Genomic DNA, 23,553 nt, shown 5'->3' with positions numbered 1-23,553 from the left:
ACCCTGCAAAAATGCTAGTATACTATCTAAGGGAGGGAAAAAAAGGCTACCTGAAATGTTTTTTCATTATTTTGAGCACTGTAAATAATGAATAATCCACAATAATGCAAATGTACTGCCATTCTACATATTGAGTAGCATACTGAGCAAAAGTGACTGCTTAGTCATGTATAAAACTGTGACTATTACAGTTTAGATTTCAGTAAGGGAATCTGGATAACAGTCCTGCACCTACAAACAGTGGATTGTGATTGGTTGCTGAGAGATCTGCAGATTAGTGTATTTACTAATTTACTAATAGGCATTTACTACAACTAATCTTACAGGATGGCTGGGACTCAAGAACATGTAAAATGATTATATATACAGAATGATTATACTTTATTTCTAGAGGTAACCATTGTAAGTGGTCCATATAAACATAATATAAATCCTTTTAGAATGTAATTATTTTTATTGAAACTTAAGTGTCACAAGAGGTGACTAGAAGCTCAAAAGTTTCCTTGTTTATCTTCTTGCTTCTCTTGATTACTTGCTTAATCATCGGAACATTATGTTTTATTGAGCCCCTACTAGGCCATGTGTGCTGCTGACAGAATTCCCTTGCTTGCTGACTTCTTGGTATTTCCCACAATTGTATACCTGAAACAGAAGTTGGAGCACAATGCTTTTGTTAAAATTAAATTAAATGGTATGGTTCTGTCCGAAACACATAACTGTTGAGAGAAAGGAATGTGCATAAACGGATTTACAGTGATGAGTGAATGGGAAAAGGAAATTGCTCATGATAGGCACTGTCCTGACTTCTCTTGTTCTCTCTTTCCAAGGTTTTGTGTTCTTAATCGCACCAGATTGAGGAGCTCACTGAGCACTGCTTGAGGGAAAGGGAGACAAGTTTAGTGGAAGCCTGAAGTGGAAGGGCTGGTTGCAGGCTGAAGACACTCACCTGATCCAAGTGCTGGACATCAGTGCTGTATTTTTAAGGTCTCAGTCTCAGCTCGGACTAGGCATTTAGTGACTTTTGTTTGTCTTGGTCTTGGTCTCAGTACTCTGAAGACTCAATCTGTAATATAATCCCATGCTCAAATTACTCTAAATTATTAAATTATTATAAGTGAAATGCAGATTTGTTCAAAATAATACTCCATGACAAAATAAATAAATGACAATAATACAAAAAATATATCTTCTGATATATACAGGTGACAAATTAAAGGAAAACCTGAATAAAAGAGTGGAGGAACATAACAAATGCAGATGCCTCCAAACAGGTGTACTGCATGATACAATTAAGCAATTAACATCCTATCATGCTCTGTGGCATGTATGAAAATGCTGAGAGGGCCCAGTTGACCTCAATTCTGGATCAAGATGGCAAGAGGAAAGGATCTAAGTGACTTTGAAAGAGGGGTCATTATTGGGGCACAAATGACAGGAGCTTCAGTCACAAAGACTGCTCAACTGGCTAGTGTTCTCAACAAGTGGGCAAGTGCATGTGTGGCGACACCAAGAGAACGGTACAGGCCTGACTGCTTGACCCCTACAGTGAGGGGGTCCAGAGGCTCTGTTGTGCTGTGGGGGGCATTTTATTATTATTATTATTATTATTATTATTATTATTATTATTATTATTATTATTATTATTATTCTTGGCAGACGCCCTCATCCAGGGCGACTTACAACATAATTGCAAAACAAAATGCAAAAAAAGTAAAGGCATCAAACATTACAAATTCAATTTACATAAGACATAGCAATTCAAAATATAATACATTTTACAACTTCCAATTTACACAGGCAAGTACAGTAAGTGAGGTCGTACATCCTGGACAGTAAAAGCTAAGTGCTGTCAAGATGTAGGGTCCCAGACAAGGGCAACGGGAAAGGGAGCAAGGAGGAAAACAATCAAAAAGGCAAGAAGTATGATAAAACTCTGTGAAGTGCTATCTAACGGGGATTAAAAGGACTAATATTACAAGTACTGCCTGAAAAGATGTGTCTTGAGTAAGCGCCTTAAGGAGGTCAAGGACTCTGCTGTTTTGACTTCGGTGGGAAGGTCGTTCCACCATTTAGGGGCCAGGGATGAGAAGGAGCGGCTCTGGAGGAAGGAGAGTGGAGAGGAGACAGAGTTAGCCTTCTGGCACTGGAGGAGCGCAGTGGTCTGGAGGGGATGTATGGAGAGACGAGTGTCTAAAGGTAGCTTGGTGCAGTGTGGTCGAGACAGCGGTAGGTGAGGGTCAATGTCTTGAACATGTCCGGTTTCAGGAGCCAGTGGAGGGAGCGGAGCAGTGGAGTAATGTGTGCGAATCGGGGCAGAGAGAATACCAGACGAGCCGCAGAGTTCTGGATTAGCTGGAGCGGGCGGGTAGTAGTTGCAGGCAGGCTGGCCAGGAGGGAGTTGCAGTAGTCCAGGCGGGAGAGCACCAGTGACTGGATGAGCAGCTGAGTCGAGTAGTCGGTGAGGAAGGGACGGATTCAGTGTATGTTGCTCAGGAAGAATCTACAGGTGCGTGTCAGAGTGGTGATGTGCTGGGTGTAGGAGAGCGCAGGATTGAGGGTCACTCCTAGATTTTTAGCGGAAGAAGAAGGAGAGAGTGTGGTGGATTCCCAGGAGATCGAGATGGAGAGGTCAGCAGAAGGTGAGGAAGAGTGGGGGAAAAACAGGAGAACAGATTTGGAAAGGTTGAGCTTGAGGTGGTGCGAGTGCATCCAGGCGGAGATAGCAGACAAGCAGGAAGAGATATGAGAGGGGATGAGAGGGTCAGAAGAGGGAAAAGACAGGAAGATCTGGGCATCATCAGCATAGAAGTGGTAGGAGAAACCATGGGATGCAATGAGGGGACCCAGGGAGCGAGTGTAGAGAGAGAACAGGAGGGGGCCCAGGACGGAGCCTTGGGGAACGCCTTTGAGGAGAGGTTGGGCGGTGGATGAGGAACCTCACCATGTTACTTGGTAGGTCCGGTCGCTGAGGTAGGAGGAGAACCAGGTGAGAGCAGTTCCAGAGATTCTGAGGTCAGTGAGGCAGGAGAGGAGGATGGAGTGATCGACGGTGTCAAATGCTGCGGAGAGGTCAAGGAGGATGAGGACTGAGGAGAGGGAGGCCACCCGAGCACAGCTGAGGGAGTCAGTGACTGCCAGGAGAGCCATCTCAGTGGAGTGAGCTTTCCGGAAACCGGATTGCAGAGGATCAAGGAGTGAGTGTTGGGACAGAAAGTCAGAGAGCTGATGTTGTACCGCCGCTCCAGAGTCTTTGAGAGGAAGGGGAGTAGGGAGACAGGGCGGTAGTTCTGAGGAGAGGTGGCGTCAAGGGTTGGTTTCTTGAGGAGTGGGATGACAGCAGCTTGTTTAAATGCAGAGGGGAAACAGCCAGAGAGGAGGGAGGAGTTGAGGAGGGAGGAGATGAAGGGGAGAAGATCAGGAGCAGTCGCTTGGAGGAGGCGAGAAGGGAGGGGGTCCAGGACACACGTTGTAAGTTTGTGACGTAGGAGGAGAGCGGAAACTTCAGCATCTGAGAGAGGTGAGAATGAAGAAAAGGAAGCTTGATCGGTGGGAGGTTTGGGTGTGATGGGAGAGGAGGGGGGACTGTTGAAGAGCCTGCAGATGTCTGCAATCTTGGAGGAGAAGAAGGAGGCAAAATCATCAGCAGTGAGAGATGAGGGAGGGGGAGGGGGATGGGGGGCAAGGAGGGAGGAGAAGGTGGAGAAGAGTTTGCGGGGATTGTTGACAGTGGATTCGAAGAATGATTGGAAGTAAGACTTCTTGGCTGAGGTGAGTGAGGAGGAGAATGTAGACAGTAGAGGGCGGTAGACTTTGAGGGCAGCTGGGAGGTTGGTCCTTTTCCATTCCGTTCAGCGGCACGCAGACTAGTTCGGGTTGAGCGGAGAACAGCAGAGAGCCAAGGCTGAGGAGGGGAGGGACGGGCAGGACGAGACGTGAGAGGACAGAGAGAGTCAAGGGAGGAGGTGAGGGAGGAGAACAAAGAGGAGGTAGCACAATTGACAGATAGATGGGAAAAACAGTCAATGGAAGGTAAGAAAGTGAGGGCAGTGGAAGCAAGGGTGGAGGGGGAGACAGAGCGGAGATTATGGCGGAAGGTGACAGAGGCAGTGGGTGGAGTGGGGAGGGAGGGGAGGGTTTGGGTCTCCTTAGAGGGAAGGGTCACTGCAAATCATTACACAGTTATCACCTTTATCCTATAGTGAGTGGTCTCTTCCAGGATGACAATGCCCTCAACCACAGGGCTCGAGGGGTCACTGAATGGTTTGATGTGAATCATATGCTATGGCCTTCACAGGCACCAGATCTCAACCCAGTTGAACACCTATGGGAGATTTTGGTCCGCTGTGTTAGACTGCGCTCTCCACCACCATCATCAAAACACCAAATGAGTAGAGTTCCAGAGACTCGTAGAATCTATGCCAAGAGCATTGAATCTGTTCTGGCAGCTCGTGGTGGCCCAACACCTTACTGAGATGCTTTATGTTGGTTTTTCCTTTAATTTGTCTCCCATCAATATATATATATATATGATTTTTTTTTACTACATCATAGGGGCATGTCTACTGTGGTGACATGGGGAGGCAGTCACCCCCCACCGGAAAGTCAACCCAGCTGGCGACCCAATGTAAAATAAAATATTTACTGGAATTGCTCCTCCCTGGCCACTACAGGATAATTGTCTTTAAATATTTGTATTAACATTTTAATGGTTGCAGTGCTCATAAATCTTGAAGTGAAACAATCTTTGTGTATAATTTTGTTTAGATAAACAAGGGTGTTTCACTTGCAATGCAGTGTACTTGAGCTGTATCAGGGTGTGGGCCAAGTGATCAGCAGCTTTGGTTTAAGTGTATTCTAGTGAAAGGTGATATCCCATAATCCCTTGGGAACTGTTTTGAAATTGAAAGATAATGTTAATAATTTTGAATATTTTTCTAAACATTATTTACTTAATCTAGATTATTTGTAGTTTATTCAATTTGAATATTTGAATATTAAAAACAATATTACAAATAGAAAATCATCATCTGTTTGGAAAAAGAGGAGCCCTTACTCTCAGTTAATTTAGTGTATACATTCCATTATTATTACTATAATTAATAATAATAGTATAATGATAATAGTAATAATAATATGTTCTGCTTTATTAATGATAATTTGCACACATTGTGTAGACATTTAAGCCAAAACTCTATTTAATTGACTTTGAGAAACTGGGGGGAAGTAGTTTTATACCTTTTAGCCTGAGTTTAGTTTTTAAGTTTCGTGCTTTTGTTTCTTCTCTTTTCTTTAGTCTAGCATTTTAAAGTAGTTTTTATTCTGCCCTGCTTTTAATAAAGTTGGTTTAAGCGGTTGTAGGAATATCTATATGTGTATAGTTGCTCTGTCTCTGAGTGCAGATTTTGTTGATTGATGTACTGTTGTGGGAAGTATTTTGATTCATAGCACTTTTACCATCCAGGATGTAGGACCTCACTTACTGTACTTGCCTGTGTAAATTGTAATTTAGAAGTTGTAAAATGTATTATATTTTGAATTACTATGTTTTATGTAAATTGAATTTTTAATGATTGATGCCTTTATTGAAATTTTATTTTTGCACTTTGTTTTGCACTTATGTTGTAAGTCGCCCTGGATAAGGGCATCTGCCAAGAAATAAAAATAATAATAATAATAACATAAGAAAGTTTACAAACGAGAGGAGACCATTCGACCCATTGTGCTCGTTTGGTGTCCATTAATAACTAAGTGATCCAAGGATCCTATCCAGTCTGATTTTAAATGTTCCCAAATTTTCAGCTTTAACCACATTGCTAGGGTGTTTGTTCCAGATTGTGACAACTCTCTGTGTGAAGAAGTGTCTCCTGTTTTCCATCTTGAATGCCTTGAAGCCCAATTTCCATTTGTGTCCATGTATAACAGATATAACAGAAATAACACTAAAAACTCTATCATTCCACTTATCTGTGTCCATTGTGGTATTTTCATCAAGATCCTGTTTGAAGACATTCTCTTTTAAACAGTGGTACGGTGAAGTCAGATTTAGAGGGCTAAAGTGTCACTTGTTTGATAACTTTTTGTTGTGATGTATATCATTTACCTCATTGTTATATACAATTGTGAAATCCTCTGCATTTTAAGAACTCATGGAACAAAGGGGTATTATACAGCTAATAAATAATATAGTTATAGGTTATAAAATTGTATACTATTTTGGGGTTGTTACACTCAACCTCTGCTATGCTCATAAGCTCTGGTCTGTCAAAGTAACAGAAATCATATATTCTCTAAATTGTAATTATTTCACAGAATTGTATAACCCACTTTCGAGGAACTGGCTAGGCTTCAATGGGAGAAAATTGACTTTTGACAGCACAGGATGTTCTCATTTAGCTAGAAAGGTGAAATATGAGAAAGTTTCTCAGCCAAGAGAAGCATTCATAATGCCAGTGATATATATTGTATTACATTTCAGAGTGTGGGACATATGTGTCAGGGGATCAGGGTTAAAAGCCAGAGATGTACCTTGCAATGAGTGTAATGAAAGGAAAAAGGGCCTTTAACACTTTAAGGACAAAGCATTTTTGTCACTCATTCACTCAGGACCAAGCACGTCTTGGCTGTTTTTGACTCCCTTGCTTGAAAAAACACAGTCAATTTTTTTTTTTACAATAGTACCTTGAAATTGGTGTCAATTTGTCAGAATACCCTGAGGGACATTGCACTTAAAGCATTTTTCTTTTAGTTTCATGAGGTCACAATAAAATGCAATATTTGTGGGTATTGTTTTTTTTTATAGTTAAAGCCGATAGAGTTCAAGCTTAAGCTAAAGCTAAGTTAAAGCTGGCTGGATGGTGTGACTGCAGCTGAGTCGAGCCATGGACTGCTAAAAACAGATATCTTTGATCTACTGCATCTAATACCCCGTTTCCACTGTCCACCATTAGGTGCACCTTGGCATGGCTGTGCCATACCTGTACACCTAAACATTGCAGCCAGCATTTCCATTATATTTTTATTAGGTACAGCTGTCCCAAGAAGTGAATGTGAGACACTAAACAGCAAAACACATTATGGGAAACTCAGCATTCTGAGATTTAGGGTTAAAAAAATTGAGGTTAAAAACTATTCATACCTTAAACATTGAAATAGACTGAAATGAAACCGGGACATATGGTCACCCTAGTCCAGTCTTACGTGTTTGCATGTATTTATCCCCCAAAAATGTAATGTATTTTGTCATGGCACTGTATTGCAGTCCAATGCAGTCCTTTCTCCAGCAGGATTTGTATGATCTCTTCAAACACTTTTAAATGTCTTACTGCTCCAAGCAATTGATCCTTTATGGCACATTCTGAGCAAAAGTTAATGCAAAAGCATTAATATGTGCTCTAATTTTCATCTTCCCCAAGGTAACTACACATACTCTTTCTGTCACAGCTCCCTAGCCCTGACCCTCTTTCCCCACTAGAGGCCACCAATGTTCCCTTGCCTTTTCCTGCTGCCTTCACTGCTTTCCTTTTTTCACTCTGTCAATTAACATTCCTCCACACCCTTGTGCACTTCTGCTCCTGTCCTCTGTTCTCATTGGTCTTACTCTTGTCTTCCTAGTTTCTGCTCTCCTTTATAAACCCCTCACTGCCCTCACTCTGGGTGAAGGTGTTGTCAGCTCTCCCTGCATCACCAAGTCTGGCTCCTTGTTCTCCCTAGCACCTGCCTGCCTGCCTGCCTGCCTGCCTGCCCGCCCGCCTGCCCGCCTGCCCGCCCGCCCGCCCGCCTGCCTGCCTGCCTGCCCGCCCGTCCTCCCTCTTTTGCTCTCAGTCCTGTCTTTGTTTCTCTCTCTCTCTGTCTCTCGCTGTCCTGTATCGGTTTCTCTTGACCTTCTGGATTTCGACCTTAGCCAGTGACCTCGACCTCGCCTTTGGATTCTCCTTGGTTTCTGTCAGCTCTGCACTTGGGTCCTATCTCCTACAGCTTTACGGTCCCCCCACGAGGCAACCGTGACACTTTCTTGGGAAAAGTTTCTACTGCATCTCTTGCATCAATAGCAGCTTCCATCATTGTAGTTAAATACCCTAGACCAGTTTGGGAATCAGCAGGTGTGAAGTTTGAAACTGTGCCTCCTGAAACTAGTTTGGGCCAGTGGAAACACCCAAACTCAAATGGACACCTAAACAGGGAGGTACACCTAAATGTGGCCAATGGAAACGGGGCATAGGTTGCATGGCAATCACTTGTGGTTTTGACTTATTTTACCCAGCAGGTGGACACAGACCCATGGACGTAACGACCGAGCTCTGCAGCTCAAGTACTGATTGTTTACTTTATTTAATTGTATTTTTACTGCACCTATATTCGTTAGTTACTGTCTTACTTACCGCAGTTTGGACTATATATCGGCACAGTTTCTGTAAACAGAAACGCCTGCATTGCATATACTATTGTAGAGAGAGATTGTCTGCTGAGAAATAAATAAATCATCATCATCATCTGAAGGAACTTTAGGACTCTGCTGGACATTGTTGTGGTTTAGTAATCTAAAGTTGTCAAACTGTCTGCAGAGGTTCAGGAATTACACTTGAAATGTGAGAACGCAGGTTGAAGAGACACAGCATAGGTTAATTTGGATTGGAGAAGGGGTAGAGGGCCCTTACCCCACAGAATTTATTGCCAAATTGCTGCAAGATATAATTTTAGACAGGGCTGTTAGATTCTCACAGGCAAGACTGAAGTAAGGACAGACCACCTCAGTTTATTCTCAGGGTTCATCTCTACCACGTCTGTGAACAGATTATCTGTCCTGTCCCATGGAGGGAGCCTGGGGGCGTCGCTCCACCGCTCTTCCTTGTCGTTTGCATGCATGCGCACCACGGGCACGTCAGGCAGGGGTGGCGCGGCTGTCGCAGGGGGGCCGGCGCAACAGCGGGAGTAGGTGGTGAAGCCGGCGCAGGAGGCGCGGCTGTCCCCAGCACTACCATTCTGTAGGAGGAGACGGAGGGGCTCCGGGAGAAACGGAGATCCAGCGCCCCCGAGGCCCCCCCGTCACTCGCCGTAGTGGAGAATCGCCGGGTGCGGTGGTGCCCGGTAAGATGGCGGACGGGGCATAAGACTTCCCCACTCCAGATGGCAAGGTGCGGTGGCTGCAAGCGGCACAGTGGCGGGGGCGAGAGGAGCTCATCGCTGAGTCCCGAGCGCACACACGCGTGCACAGGGAAACGTGCAGCAGAGGTGTTTGTACCGGGGGCACACAACAACTGGAACAAGTGGAGCGCCTAGCAGGCCCGCCGCTGTAAGTGCATCTCCAACTGGCAACATTTATATACAAGGGGGTGCTGCGACACCAACCACACGCAACCTTGCTGTTGCCGGACTGAACACTGTGTATACCAAGCACCAGGTGCTGGATACAAGCACCGCGTAGGCCCGTAGGCTTAACCACACCGTGTGTGCAGGGGTTTCCGGGGACACCGGGTGACGTGGAGTCCAGGGTCCGCGGGGGCCGAGGGTAGTAGACCACCAGCTGTAGCGGGATCTAAAACCGACGCCTGCACGCACGGACCAGGAGGGCTAGCAGTGCTCGTTCTCAGCGAACTGACAGAGCAAGATCTCCTACAGCCACAGCTGCGGGCTGTAGTGCAGGCGCAAGATGGCGGAGGAGCACCTCACGTGGGCGAGATCTCTTACGACACACCGCGGCTCCGGCCAGGATCCTAGCGCTCCTGCTGTGGAGGAAAAAGCCCTGTGGACAAAAACCAACAAAGCAAGCAGTCGGAATATATATAGCACTATATAAACACGACTATTATTTTATTATTAAGGCTCTTCTTGTGAACGAAACTGAAACCGATAGTGTGGTGGGTACAGAAGCGTGAACAAAGTATATTAAACTAATATGAAATATGCGTGAACAGACCAGAGAGTATTAACTTTCTGTGACTAAGTGAGTGTATTTGAATGTACTTTATAGTAGGCATTACACTTGGTAATGTGTGATGATCGATGTTTCTGGCCTAGTTTATTGGAGCAGCTGATGACTCGATTGCTTTTCCTTTTTTTTTGTTTTCTGATCGTTCACCTGAAGGGGGAGGGGCCGCGCTGCATAGACATTACAGAGACTCTGATGAAGCAGCAGCATTCCTGTGTCCTGTCATTATTTAATATAATTATTTTCCCCCTCATCAGGTAATAAATCTATAAATGTAATGTTGAATGTATCGTTAATTTGTTGGAAAGGGTGTGAAGTGTGAAAGTCAATGTTTAAAGCGTTAATAAGCTTGTGAACATATTTTAAAAGTTTGGTCGGAGTTTGGCCTGTACATCACGCTAGTTATGCTAGTGATGGAGACCATGCGGTCTCGGAAATAGCACGGTAGCCAACGAGTTAATGTAGGTGCGTCTCTCAAGTAATACAATTATTATTATTGGTCAAGTTACAGATGCATGTGTTTTGGAAAATAATGCCTTTGTTCATCCAAATGTGCTATGAGTTCTAGAAATGTATGTATGAGAAAAACTAATCGTTGGTGATATATGTACATTTTCAGTGTTTATGTGAATCTTTATTTTTCACTTACTCAAGGAAAATTAGATGTTTTATTTTGGTGCAACTGTATAGAGTTCATTCTCTTTTTTTTTCTATGTGAAGGTTGGCTGAGTTGTTGCATCTGTCAATCAATTTTCACTGACTGTGATTCATTTGAAATTTAAAGAAACTGTTGCATAGACATTACAGAGACTGATGAAGCAGCAGTATTCCTGTGTCCTGTCATTATTTCATATATATTTTTTTTCCCCCTCATCAGGCGGTGAGGGTACTACATTTTGGAGGCCCCAGTGAGATCTGAATGCAGTACGAGTTGGCTTCCAGTGACGACAGCCCGCTTCCAGCGCCATTCAGTCTACTACTCAGCCCAGGTGACCAGTAGAGTGAAGGCATTTGGTGTCCGTGTAGAGCCAGGAAGGAGAGTGCAAGCAATTTGGGGTTAATCTTCAATACCAGGAGCGCTGCAGGATTCCAGCCAGATAAGGATATTTCTTCTATCACTTTACACACATCTAAACACTGAGTAACTCATGGATCACATCAGGGATCTGAAGCTTGAGATGATAGGAGCAGTATATGCTCTCTCAGTTGATTGAACTGTGTGAATTCCTAGGGATTGAGTGTGAACATGCCAGTAGCAAAAGCCGGTCATTTCTTGTTTCTGTGATTGTAAGACACATTGAGAGAGAGGCATTAGAGGAGCTAGAAGATGCTGGTATGGCAGAGCTTTTGTGTCTGAAAGACAAAATCTGTGAAATTCAGCGGGTTAATGGAAATAGCGATTCAGAAGAATATGTAGCACAGACGATTAAGAGAGTGGATGTAAATCCAGTAGCAGACACCACAGAGCAGGAAAAACTGCAAAAAGAAATCAACACATTACAATTAGCTCTGCAGAGGTTAATAGAGCAAAAGCAGGGTGCAGCAAATCGCACGTACCAAAACACTAGCACACGACAAAACCCCAACATACCACAAAGCCCTTACACATCACGAAGTTCAAACATTCAGCAAGACACAAGCACATACCTGCACCCAGTGTTAGCCTGACAAGCCATGCCTACCTGGAACAAAGAATTCAAGATATCAGGACAGATAGGTGAACCTGGACAAAAAGATAAGCTCACCTTTTCAAGTTTGGCCCATCAAATCGAACATGGATTGAGCAGGGGAGTTTCAGAGCTTGAAATAGTGGATGCAGTGATAAGAGCAATCACACCAGGCATGCAGCTGCGCAGTTACCTGGAGGGAAAACTAAATTTGACCCTACCTGTGCTGAGACATATTCTGAGAGCACATTTTCAAGAAAGAGGTGCGACTGAATTGTACAAACTGCTTACCTCCGAAGCGCAAAGTAATAAAGAGACCCCACAAAGTTTCCTCGTTAGGTGTTTTGATTTGAGACAAAAGATCCTGTTCGCATCTCAGGAAGCGGAATCCAGTTTGAAATATGACCCGAATTTAGTTCAGAGCATGTTTCTTCACACTGTCCTTACTGGCCTGCACAATGACAGTATCAGGAGTGACCTGCAACCCTACTTGACTACAATTGATGTGAGTGATGAAACTCTCTTTGATAAACTCAATATTGCTTGTGCCAATGAAATAGAGCGTCAAAGCAAAAAGAAGCTTCAAGCTCAACAGCAGCACCCCAAAGCTGCATACAGTACAGGTCAGTGAAGTTGCTGTCGAAAAGAAAAAGATGCCATGTCAGAAAAGTACAGAGAAACGTGAGCCTGATATTTTGAGTGAGTTAAAGGAAATGCGATCAGAGATGGCGTTGCTAAAGGACCTCAGTGCAGAGGTTTCTCAAATTAAAGAGTCTATTCGACAACCACAGGTCATGCCCACACAGTGCTCTACCCTTGTGAGAGATCAAACTGTCAGGCCACCGCTCCAGTCTGCATACCCACCTCAAGGTTATGTGCAACCGTATGACAGGAGAGGGGAAGTGTTCCATCGGCAACAATGGTTCCCTGCACAACGCTACCATCTTCCCTAAACTCTTGTGAGGAAATGTCTGGTATGTCAGCAGAGTGGGTTGGATGTGTACTGTACTCACTGCTATAGGTGTGGCAGTAGTGATCATTTTCTGGCTGGTTGTAGAGCACGAGGGCCAACGATGTACAGAGACCAGTAGTTAAACGGGACAGGGTCACGACTACGGGACGAGGAGTGACCAGTTATGCAACGATGTCCCCACAAAGCTGCGCACAGTGTGGTATCACAGGTTCTGATCTTAGACTTCGACAATGCGCTGCCTGTAAACAAACATTGTATTGTTCCAAAGCATGTCAAGCTAATCACTGGACAGTCCATATGAACCAATGTAACCAGACACCAAGAGTACACACACATTCTGCAATGCACAGAAAGAAATGGGAAACCGACAAGTCTACACGTGCCGCCTTTGTAGGAAAACAGTGTCTGGTACAGTGTTACATCCAAGGCCAGCTTGTTGATGCATTATGGGATACAGGATCTCAAGTGTGTATGGTGAATGAACTGTGGAAAAATGAGCACTTACCGAATATCAGACTGAGAGATGTTGCAGAAGTAATTGATGTGCCTGATGGACTCCATCTAGTGGCAGCAAAAGGACAGGACATACCTTATACAGGGTGGTTGGAAGTGACTTTTGGTTTGGCATCAAATGAAGTGGAAACCGATGAACTTGTCATTCCTGTGTTGGTGATGAGGGGTAGTCAGCTTTGTCATCCTATCATCGGATATAATGTGATCGAGCAAATGGTGAACAACAAGGGAATAACGCAGCCAATCACAAGTGGATTCCTAAGAACAGACTGTCCCAGTGTAGCAACAGGAACAGTTCAAGCTTTCATCAAACAAATCCATGCTGAGGCACCATGTGAATATACAGTCAAAACAACAAAGGAAAATGTTATCGTGCCCAAACACACATCAGTACAAATCGAATGCAGAGTGCAGTCTCACCGACCAAAGGAAGAGATGGTTCTTATCTTTGAGCCTGACATTAATCCACAGTGGACGGAGGGGTTGGAGTTCTGTGAGACGATTGTGACCTTGCGGAAACATACTTCTCCACACATAATTGTCAGTGTACAGAACCTTACAGATCATGACCTGATGTTAGCGGGCAAGACGGTCATAGGAACAGTGCAACCATTACAGGCCGTGTACCCAACTGCTGCGTTTGTGGATCCTAGCTTAACCTCTGTAAGGATCAATCAAATAAAAAGTGAAATCAGCCATACCTCCGACATCGCATGGGTTCCGCAAGTTGACTTGAGCCATCTCAGCGAGTCTGAAAAGCAAATGGCCCAGAAGATGTTAAAAGAGGAAGCAGCTTCATTTTCTGAATCTGAAAGTGACATAGGTTGCATAGAGAGACTACAACTAGCCATTTAATTGAAAGACGCTACTCCTGTTGCACGCACTTACCGGTCAGTGCCTAAACCCCTCTACCAAGAAATGAAAAACTACCTGCATGATCTCATTGCGCAAGGATGGGTGCAGAAATCAAACTCACCATATGCCTCACCTGTTGTATGCGTTCGGAAAAAAGATGGGAGCTTACGTCTGTGTATCGATTACAGGGAATTGAATCGTAAAACTCATCCTGATCGACAGCCCATCCCCCGTGTACAAGACATAATGGATAGTTTGGGAGGGAACTCCTGGTTTTCACTTCTTGACCAAGGAAAAGCATATCATCAGGGCTTCATGGCCAAGGAGAGCAGACCATTAACAGCCTTTGTGACACCGTGGGGTTTATACGAGTGGATCAGAATACCCTTCGGCCTGATGAATGCTCCTTCAGCTTTTCAATGCTGCATGGAGGAGTGTCTGGACAATCTAAGAGACAATATCTGCGTTCCCTGTTTGGATGACACATTAGTTTTCAGCAAAACCTTTGAAAATCACGTGGAGGATGTGAGAAAAGTCTTGCAAAGATTGAGGCAGTATGGAATAAAGCTAAAGCCTAGTAAATGTGAACTATTCCAGCGTGAGGTGCGGTACCTTGGGAGGATTTTGTCTGCGGAAGGGAATAAGATGGACCCAGCCGATACAGCTGCTGTGAGAGACCTGAAAGAGAAAAGACCGAGTACAGTTGGGCAGCTGAGAGCAGTCATGGGCCTGTTGAGTTACTATCGACAGTATATAAATGATTTCTCCAGAATCGCGAGTCCCTTGTACGACCTGCTGAGACAAACGGAGAGAAACAAAGAGGATTGCAAGGAGACAAAGAACCCACAGTGGAAAGGAAAGAATAGGGGAGTGCCCTCTTGGATGCCAATTGTGTGGATGAACAAGCACCAAGAGATACTGGAGGGACTGATAGACTGTCTGGTTGAGCCACCTGTTCTCGCATTCCCAGACTTCTCACAGCCATTCGTACTTCATACTGACGCATCAAATCAGGGACTTGGAGCTGTTTTGTACCAAAGACAAGGCAGAAAGCTTAGGGTCATCGCTTATGGGTCCCGAACATTGACAGCTGCGGAAAAGAAGTACCACCTCCACTCAGGCAAACTGGAGTTCCTGGCCCTAAAGTGGGCTGTCACTGAAAAATTCAAGGATTATCTGTACTATGCCCCCACATTCACTGTGTATAGTGATAATAATCCGCTCACCTATGTCTTGACTAGTGCAAAGCTAAATGCAACGGGATTTTTAACATTTTAACATCAAATACAGGCCAGGCAAAGAAAATGTGGACGCAGACAGCCTATCCAGAATGCCCTGAAACATTGAGACAATAATGAAAAGATGCACCGAAGAATTACCATCTGACTGTGTGGAAGCAACCATCCAATCGGTAGAGGCACCACATTCTAACCTCTCCTGGACTGCAATGATTTCTCTTGATGACACCCTTACATCCGAGCATGTATGTGAGCCATTGCCTGTGGATGAGATCAGACAAGCACAGCGAAATGATGACCACATTGGACCCGTTTTACAGTTTAAGCTGTCCGACAAAAAGCCAACGGGACATCTGTTAAGAGTGCACAAAGTAAATGCTTACTGTGCAGTTGGGACAAACTTTTCTTGGGAGAAGATGGCATCCTCCGTAGACAGACGAACACCCGAACACAGCTGATCTTACCGGCGAAGTACAAGCAACATGTGTTGAGAGAATTACATGACCACATGGGGCATCAAGGCGTAGATCGGACAATGTCCTTGATCAGAGAAAGATTCTATTGGCCACGAATGCACTATGAAGTTGATAATTATGTGACCAAAAGTTGTGCTTGCCTGAAACAAAAGAAACCATGTAAGGAGACCAGAGCACCACTCCAAAATATTGTCACTACTCACCCGTTCAAGCTGGTCTCCATTGACTTCTTACACCTGGATAAATGTAAAGGAGGGTATGAGTATATCTTAATCGTAGTAGACCATTTCACACGATTCGCACAAGCCTACGCAACGACCTCAAAATCAGCTAAAACGGTGGTTGACAAGTTGTTTAATGACTACACTCCGAAGTTTGGGTTCCCGCAAAGAATTCATCATGACCAAGGAACGGAGTTTGAAAACCAGCTGGTTGCTCAGTTGAAGAAGAGTTGTGGAGTTGTTGGATCAAGGACAACACCGTATCACCCCCAAGGGAATGGGCAGGTTGAATGTTTCAACTGAACATTGCTTCAGATGTTGAAGACGTTGACTGAAAAGCAGAAAAGCAACTGGAAAGAATCACTAAATAAACTTACCTTTGCATACAACAGCACACGTTGTGAAGTAACAGGATTTTCACCATTTTACTTACTGTTTGGAAGGTCCCCAAGGTTACCTGTGGATCTGCTGTTTGACTTGACCTCCAAAACCGGAACTACGGACCATAAAGGGTATGTAAAGAGATGGAAACAAGAAATGCAAGAAGCTTTTGAAATTACCAAACAGACAGCGAAGAAGTCAGCAGAGAGGAATAAGAAGAATTATGATGGGAAGGTGAGGAATTCCATATTGTGTCCTGGAGATCGTGTCCTAGTGCGAAACTTGACACCAAGAGGTGGGACTGGGAAGCTCCGCAACCACTGGGAAGATGTTGTACACACGGTAGTACGTCAAGTAGGAGAAGAGGGTCCGATTTATGAAGTGAAACCAGAACAAGGAAAGGGAAGATCCCGTGTTCTTCACTGTAATCTCTTATTGCCTTGTGATTACCTACCGTTGGAGGTTGAACTCAGGAAGAAGTCAAAGACAAAGAGAACAGTGAACGAACCAAGGCTAGCAGGTGGAGATGAGTCCAGTCCAGAAGAAGGGGAGGATGAAGGCTATGATTACTACTACCTACCTGCTGTTCAGAATCAGCAACCTGTGGAAAAAAACAGCGAGTTAGATAACACATACTTACCTGTTGACCAGCCCAGCAAACCTGGACAAGAGAGAAAAGAAATTGACCCAGAGGTAAGGACGAATGATAACGAAACAACAGTACAATTGGAAAGTGAAGGCTTACCTCAACAGGGAGTAGATACAATGGACGAGGAACAACCTGTAAGACAACCTGATGACGTGGCAGATGCTCATGCAGCCCCAAATGAGAGTAACAGTGAAGGAGAACAGGGGTACAGATTGCCTAGGAGAGAAAGGAGACCACCAAAAACATTCACATATGACTACCTAGGTACCCCAGCATGCTATAGTGTAGAGAATCCAAACACAATATCATTTCACCCGACACCACATGAAATGCAGAACTTTACACCATGGGCTCACCCAGTTTCACAGTATCAGCCAGTATATTTATATGCATGCTGAAAAGACCCTGAAATAGAGTGGAAAAATTGTAAGAAGAGTAATGTCGGGACGACATTTATTGTTGAAGGGGAGAGTGTGGTGGGTACAGAAGCGTGAACAAAGTATATTAAACTAATATGAAATATGCGTGAACAGACCAGAGAGTATTAACTTTCTGTGACTAAAAGTGAGTGTATTTGAATGTACTTTATAGTAGGCATTACACTTGTTAATGTGTGATGATCGATGTTTCTGGCCTAGTTTATTGGAGCAGCTGATGACTCGATTGCTTTTTCCTTTTTTTTTGTTTTCTGATCGTTCACCTGAAGGGGGAGGGGCCGCGCTGCATAGACATTACAGAGACTCTGATGAAGCAGCAGCATTCCTGTGTCCTGTCATTATTTAATATAATTATTTTCCCCCTCATCAGGTAATAAATGTGTAAATGTATCGTTAATTTGTTGGAAAGGGTGTGAAGTGTGAAAGTCAATGTTTAAAGTGTTAATAAGCTTGTGAACAGATTTTAAAAGTTTGGTCGGAGTTTGGCCTGTACATCACGCTAGTTATGCTAGTGATGGAGACCATGCGGTCTCGGAAATAGCACGGTAGCCAACAAGTTAATGTAGGTGCGTCTCCCAAGTAATACAATTATTATTATTGGTCAAATTACAGATGCATGTGTTTTGGAAAATAATGCCTTTGTTCATCCAAATGTGCTATAAGTTCTAGAAATGTATGTATGAGAAAAACTAATCATTGGTGATATATGTAAATTTTCAGTGTTTATGTGAATCTTTATTTTTCACTTACTCAAGGAAAATTAGATGTTTTATTTTGGTGCAACTGTATAGAGTTCATTCTCTTTTTTTTCTATGTGAAGGTTGGCTGAGTTGTTGCATCTGTCAATCAATTTTCACTGACTGTGATTCATTTGAAATTTAAAGAAAATGTTTGAACTGTTGCATAGACATTACAGAGACTCTGATGAAGCAGCAGCATTCCTGTGTCCTGTCATTATTTAATATAATTATTTTCCCCCTCATCAGGTGGTGTGGGTACTACAATAGCGCAGCAGTTGTGGGCCGACACCTGGCAGATGAAATTCAATGTGGACAAGTGCAAGGTAATACATGCAGGTAACAAAAATGTCCACCATAATTACAATAGAACTAGGTGAAGTAACGCATGAGAAAGACCTAGGAGTCTATGTGGACTCCTCACTTTCTCCATCCAAGCAATGAGGGGTAGCAATAAAAAAGGGAAACAGAATGTTATGGTATATTGTTAAATTTAAAACAAGGGAAGTAATGTTAAGACTGTACAATGCACTAGTTAGACCTCATCTGGTATACTGTGTACAGTTCTGGGCTCCACACTTCAAGAAGGATATTGCTGCTCTAAAGGCAGTTCAGAGAAGAGCAACCAGACTTATTCCAGGTCTGAAGTGAATGTCCTACTCGGAGAGACTGAGGAAACTGAACCTTTTCACCCTGGAACAGAGGAGACTACGTGGGGACTTGATTCAAGTCTTCAAAATCATGAAGGGCATCGACCACATCAAACCAGAGGAGCTTTTCCAGATCAGCAGGGATACACGCACCCAGGGACACAAATGGAAATTGGGCTTCAAGGCATTCAAAACAGAAAACAGGAGACACTTCTTCACATAGAGAGTAGTCACAATCTGGAACAAACTCCAAGCGATGTGGTAGAAGCTGAAAATTTGGGAACATTTAAAAATAGACTGGATAGAATCCTTGGATCACTTAGTTATTAATGGACACCAAATGAGCACAATGGGTCAAATGGCCTCATCTTGTTTGTAAACTTTCTTATGTTCTTGCTATGGTACAGTCTACATGCCCTGTCCTAACTATACAAAAAAAAATTATTATTGTTGAAAACTTGCCTTCTGTGTGGTGGTGTTCTGGGGTCCAGTCGAGCCTGCCCAGGGAGAGAATTGGCGTGGGTGAATGAGGTCCTGTCTCGTCTAACAAAGGAGGTGGTGTGGTCGCGTAGCATGTCACACCTAAACACCCAGTAGGCGGTGACATTCACAACACTGACCCTCACCTCACCGCTGTCTCGACCAGACTGCACCGAGTTACCTGCAGACCCTCATCTCTCCATACATCCCCTCCAGACTGTCTTCCGGTGCCAGAAGACTAGCCCTGCCTACTCTCCACTCCCCTTCCTCCAGAGCTCACTCCTTTTCATCCCTGGCCCCTAAATGGTGGAACGACCTTCCTAATAATATAAAAACAGCAGAGTCCCTGACCTTCTTCCGGTGATTACTCAAGACACATCTTTTCAGACTTTACTTGTAATTTAGTAATTTATTCTCCTGTAAGATTGCACTTATACAATGTTTTGTCATACTCTTGTCTTTGCATTACTAGCGCTTGTATTTGTTTATTTTGATTTCCCCTATGCTCCCTCTTCCTTAGCTCTTAACTTTGACTTAACATCTTGTCTGCATTCATCAGCTTTTACAATCTAGGATGTAAGACCTTATATATTGTTTACTGTATATCTCGTATACAGAAAGCACTCGTATACATGTAAATTCTGAATTTGTAAAATGTATTATGCCTTGAACTGCACTGTATTATTGCACTTTATATTGTATTTATATTTTGTAAGTCACCCTGGACAAGGGCATCTGCTAATAAATAAATAAATAAATTAATAATAATAATAATAATAATAATAATAATAATAATAATAATAATAATGAGACCTACCATTTAAAGACCCCAGAGGATTGCCACTGTCTGCCATTTATTCTAACAGTTAATCATTGGGTTGTAATTTACTTACTTTTAAACCATTGTGGGTATAGGGCAGGTTGAATGTTTAGCCTTTCCCCTTCACTCTAGCTTAATTTCTAATTTTATTTTAGGCTTAGGCTGGCATTACAAGACCAATTTCATTTATCAATGTTCTCTAGGCAACTCAATAAAAATGGACCACATTGCTAACAAATGTTGGATTGACAATTAAGCTGCTAGACTAGACAAAGCTTCTTCAGGAAACACTTTTTCTGCATGTCTGTGGGACCATGGCCAGTGAAATTTCAGTTTGAAATCAATATATTTCACTTAATAAGTATGACGGGCTATTTGATCTAAAATGTGCAGACTAACTGGGGGCTCCTGAGTGGTGTAGCAGTCAAAGCCTCCACTGAGGCCAAACTGTTCTGGTATTCTGCCAGTCCCATTGCCAGCAATGGCTAGGAGATTCCAGAGGGCATTGCATAATTGTCTGAGCACCCCTGAGGGTCTACATGGGTCTACATATTCTCCTGGTACTTCTCAGGTGTCTACACGTTCAGGTTTTAGCTTTTCTGTATACATCATATCCTCTGATTGTGTTTCCAATACAACAACATAGGGGATAGATTTGACGGCCTGCAGGTTAGATAACATGTGCTTTGTCTAGGGAATCTGATCCCAGAATCTCTGAGAATTTTCAAGTCCCAAAATAACGAGATTGAAAACATGAAATACCCAGGATCACAGGACTGTGGTTAATGAAAAAATGGGGCAGTGTCGTAAGACAGCAGTGCTGCTGAATGGCTTGGGGAGATTCCAATTAAGCTATTTATCTGAAAAACTACAAAAATGTATACAGAGGCTTGTCATCAGCTCAAAATCTGAATCAGAAGTATAACACCCCACATATTCCAGCCCAAGTTCAGCTGATCAGCAGCAGAAGGCAGCCACTGCTATGAGTGAGGTTTTATGGCCTCTAACTTTAAAGAAGCAGCTACATTTGGCTGGAAAGCATGAGCAACACAGCAGTAGCAGCATCGTCAAATTTGATTAATTGCATCAACACAGGATTGTCCCTCCAAAAGTAAAATAATAGCGACAGTTCTGGGAGGTGAAATACACTTTTTATGACTACAAACCAATGGATCTTTCGGGAGAAATGGGGTTATGGGGCCTTTGATCGTGCATTTTTTTTTTTTTGTTATGATTTTCATGACTTTTATGATTTTCCCCATTGACTTCCAGCAAAGCAGCTCCATGTTAGCACCCCCATGATGTCACAGCCTATTTCTCGATCTCTGATTTCTGGTACATAGAATGAGCTGGACATGAAAAACTCCTTCCACAGAATATGTTTCTAATTATAGAATAACCTGAGAAACTATGGAGTTCCCTTTTAAATAAAAACGTTACAGAAAACTGTTGTTGTTGGTATTATTATAATATAATATAATAATATAATATAATCCCAGGATCCTGGGTTTAAAAAAAAAAAAACAGAAATACTTGGGACTGAAAAAGTGTCCCAGATTAGATTCTGTAGCTTTGTCTCATTCCTACTAAAGAACAGTTGTCTTCAGTAAGTGGTGTTTCCAAATTAGGGTGAAAATGGGACACAATTAATAAATCTTATACCAAGAGTGATATACATCACTTTTATTATGACTGCTACATTTTGCTTAATGTGGTTGAAATTAGACATTTTGAAAGACTAATCTGCTCTTTACATGACTATTTTATGATTTAAAATCTATTGCTGTTTAATTGTGAAATATGTTTTTATGGTGACTTATTGCTGTATTATATTTTAAATAGGTCTTCAGTATTCTAGTGCTTTCATTTTGAATTAGCTTCTGATGTTTCTGACTTTTGCTTGATGAAGCACCATGAACAAAGTATTAAAAAGGAAGAGAATGTTAGAAAATGCAATCAAATGGAGTGTAGGAGTAACATACAATTAAGAAATGTACTGCAATTATTAATGTGATCTGATTCTTCTTGGGAGATCAGTACTATATGTATATATGTAAATAATTACATAATTAGTTTATGTATGTCCTAAAAGCACCTGCTTTTAATTTCTACTTGTGACATTATGTCCTTCCCAGTTCCAAGTTGAGGCAGAAGTATTAAATTGGGATTAATTCATTACTTTTGAGGATTTAGAATACTGCAGACATACTGGATATATGCAATGCAAGCATTTTGTTAGCATGTTGCACTTACATTGTTAGACTGTAGGGTAGACCCAGCATTATCTATATTAAAACAACAACAAAAACATACATTCTTAGCATTGCTTAATCAAGATCATTACTAATCACACATGTTAGCAAATAATGTTGCAGACTGGATAATAGCAAATAATATTAAGGTATTTTGTTGCCATTCTGTTTTAGCATGTGTAATTTATTTTATTTCACCATGTTTAAAAAAAAACCCCTAAGCCTATCTAAGTATTATTCATCAAATTTTCATGACATCAGTTCCACTTGTGGTACAGTCTTGTGCATTCCCACCACATTTTGTGAGATAATGTGTTGGTGGGGTGGTAATTTATTTTGTTCTTTGATTGATAATCAATTGTTTCTTGGCACTCAACACTGGGGGTGTTATAAGGAAGCAAATGAAGGCCAGTAACATCAATTGATTCCAGATACTCAATGCTTTTAATACAAAAAAATGATAAAGATGTATCACTTAGATTTAAAATGTTATTCTTAAACAGGGAGGGGGAAAAAAGCTAAAAAAAAGCAGACCACAAAGCAGCTAGGAGCTTTATGTGAAGAGAATTGCAGTTAAATTTTGCTGCAATGGGCTGAATCAAGTCTGTGCAGCAATCAGAATTAGGTATGGCTAGGGGGAACTAAATCCTATCAGGAGCCAGAAACAATAGGTTTACATTGGATCTGACAGGAAAGGACACCAATGTTAAATCCCTTTGAAACTTTATTTTTCTTTTTACACAACAAATAAATGAGTCATAATCTAGCATGAAAGTTGGAAGCTATATGATATTTTGGCTGACAAGGAATGACAAAAAAATAAAATAAACCTGTGGGCAACAGTGTGTTCTGTGCCTGGACTGTTTGTCCTCAATCGTTTTGAAATTGAGTATTGCAGGTTTACACCCTTAGCACAATGCTGAGACTGGATATCTGTTCTTTCTTATGTTTTGTATATATGTTTTGCCTTCTGCAGCTAGTACTAGTATTACAGATGGTCTTAAGCTCTAAATCCCTTTGGAACCCACTCCTGCAGCTCTGATATAACACATTCAAACACTGGCACATCCATTTAATTTAGTTTCCGAGACAGCAGATTTTTCTGAGCATCCAGTGTGTTTGCTAACAGTTAAAGAAAAAAAGGAAATTGGTCTGTCAGTTGGTTTTTTATAATTAAAAAAAAAAAAAAACATTATTGCCTTGTATTACCTGAGAGAGTCACATGTATATTCATGTATATTCACTAATAATCAGTTCTTGATCTTTCATATTTTTTTCC

Source organism: Amia ocellicauda, chromosome 15 (assembly GCF_036373705.1).
Source record: "Amia ocellicauda isolate fAmiCal2 chromosome 15, fAmiCal2.hap1, whole genome shotgun sequence".
In the NCBI taxonomy this organism is placed as follows: domain Eukaryota; kingdom Metazoa; phylum Chordata; class Actinopteri; order Amiiformes; family Amiidae; genus Amia; species Amia ocellicauda.
The sequence above is the reverse complement of the archived record's forward strand: the minus strand, read 5'-3'. Positions refer to the sequence as shown.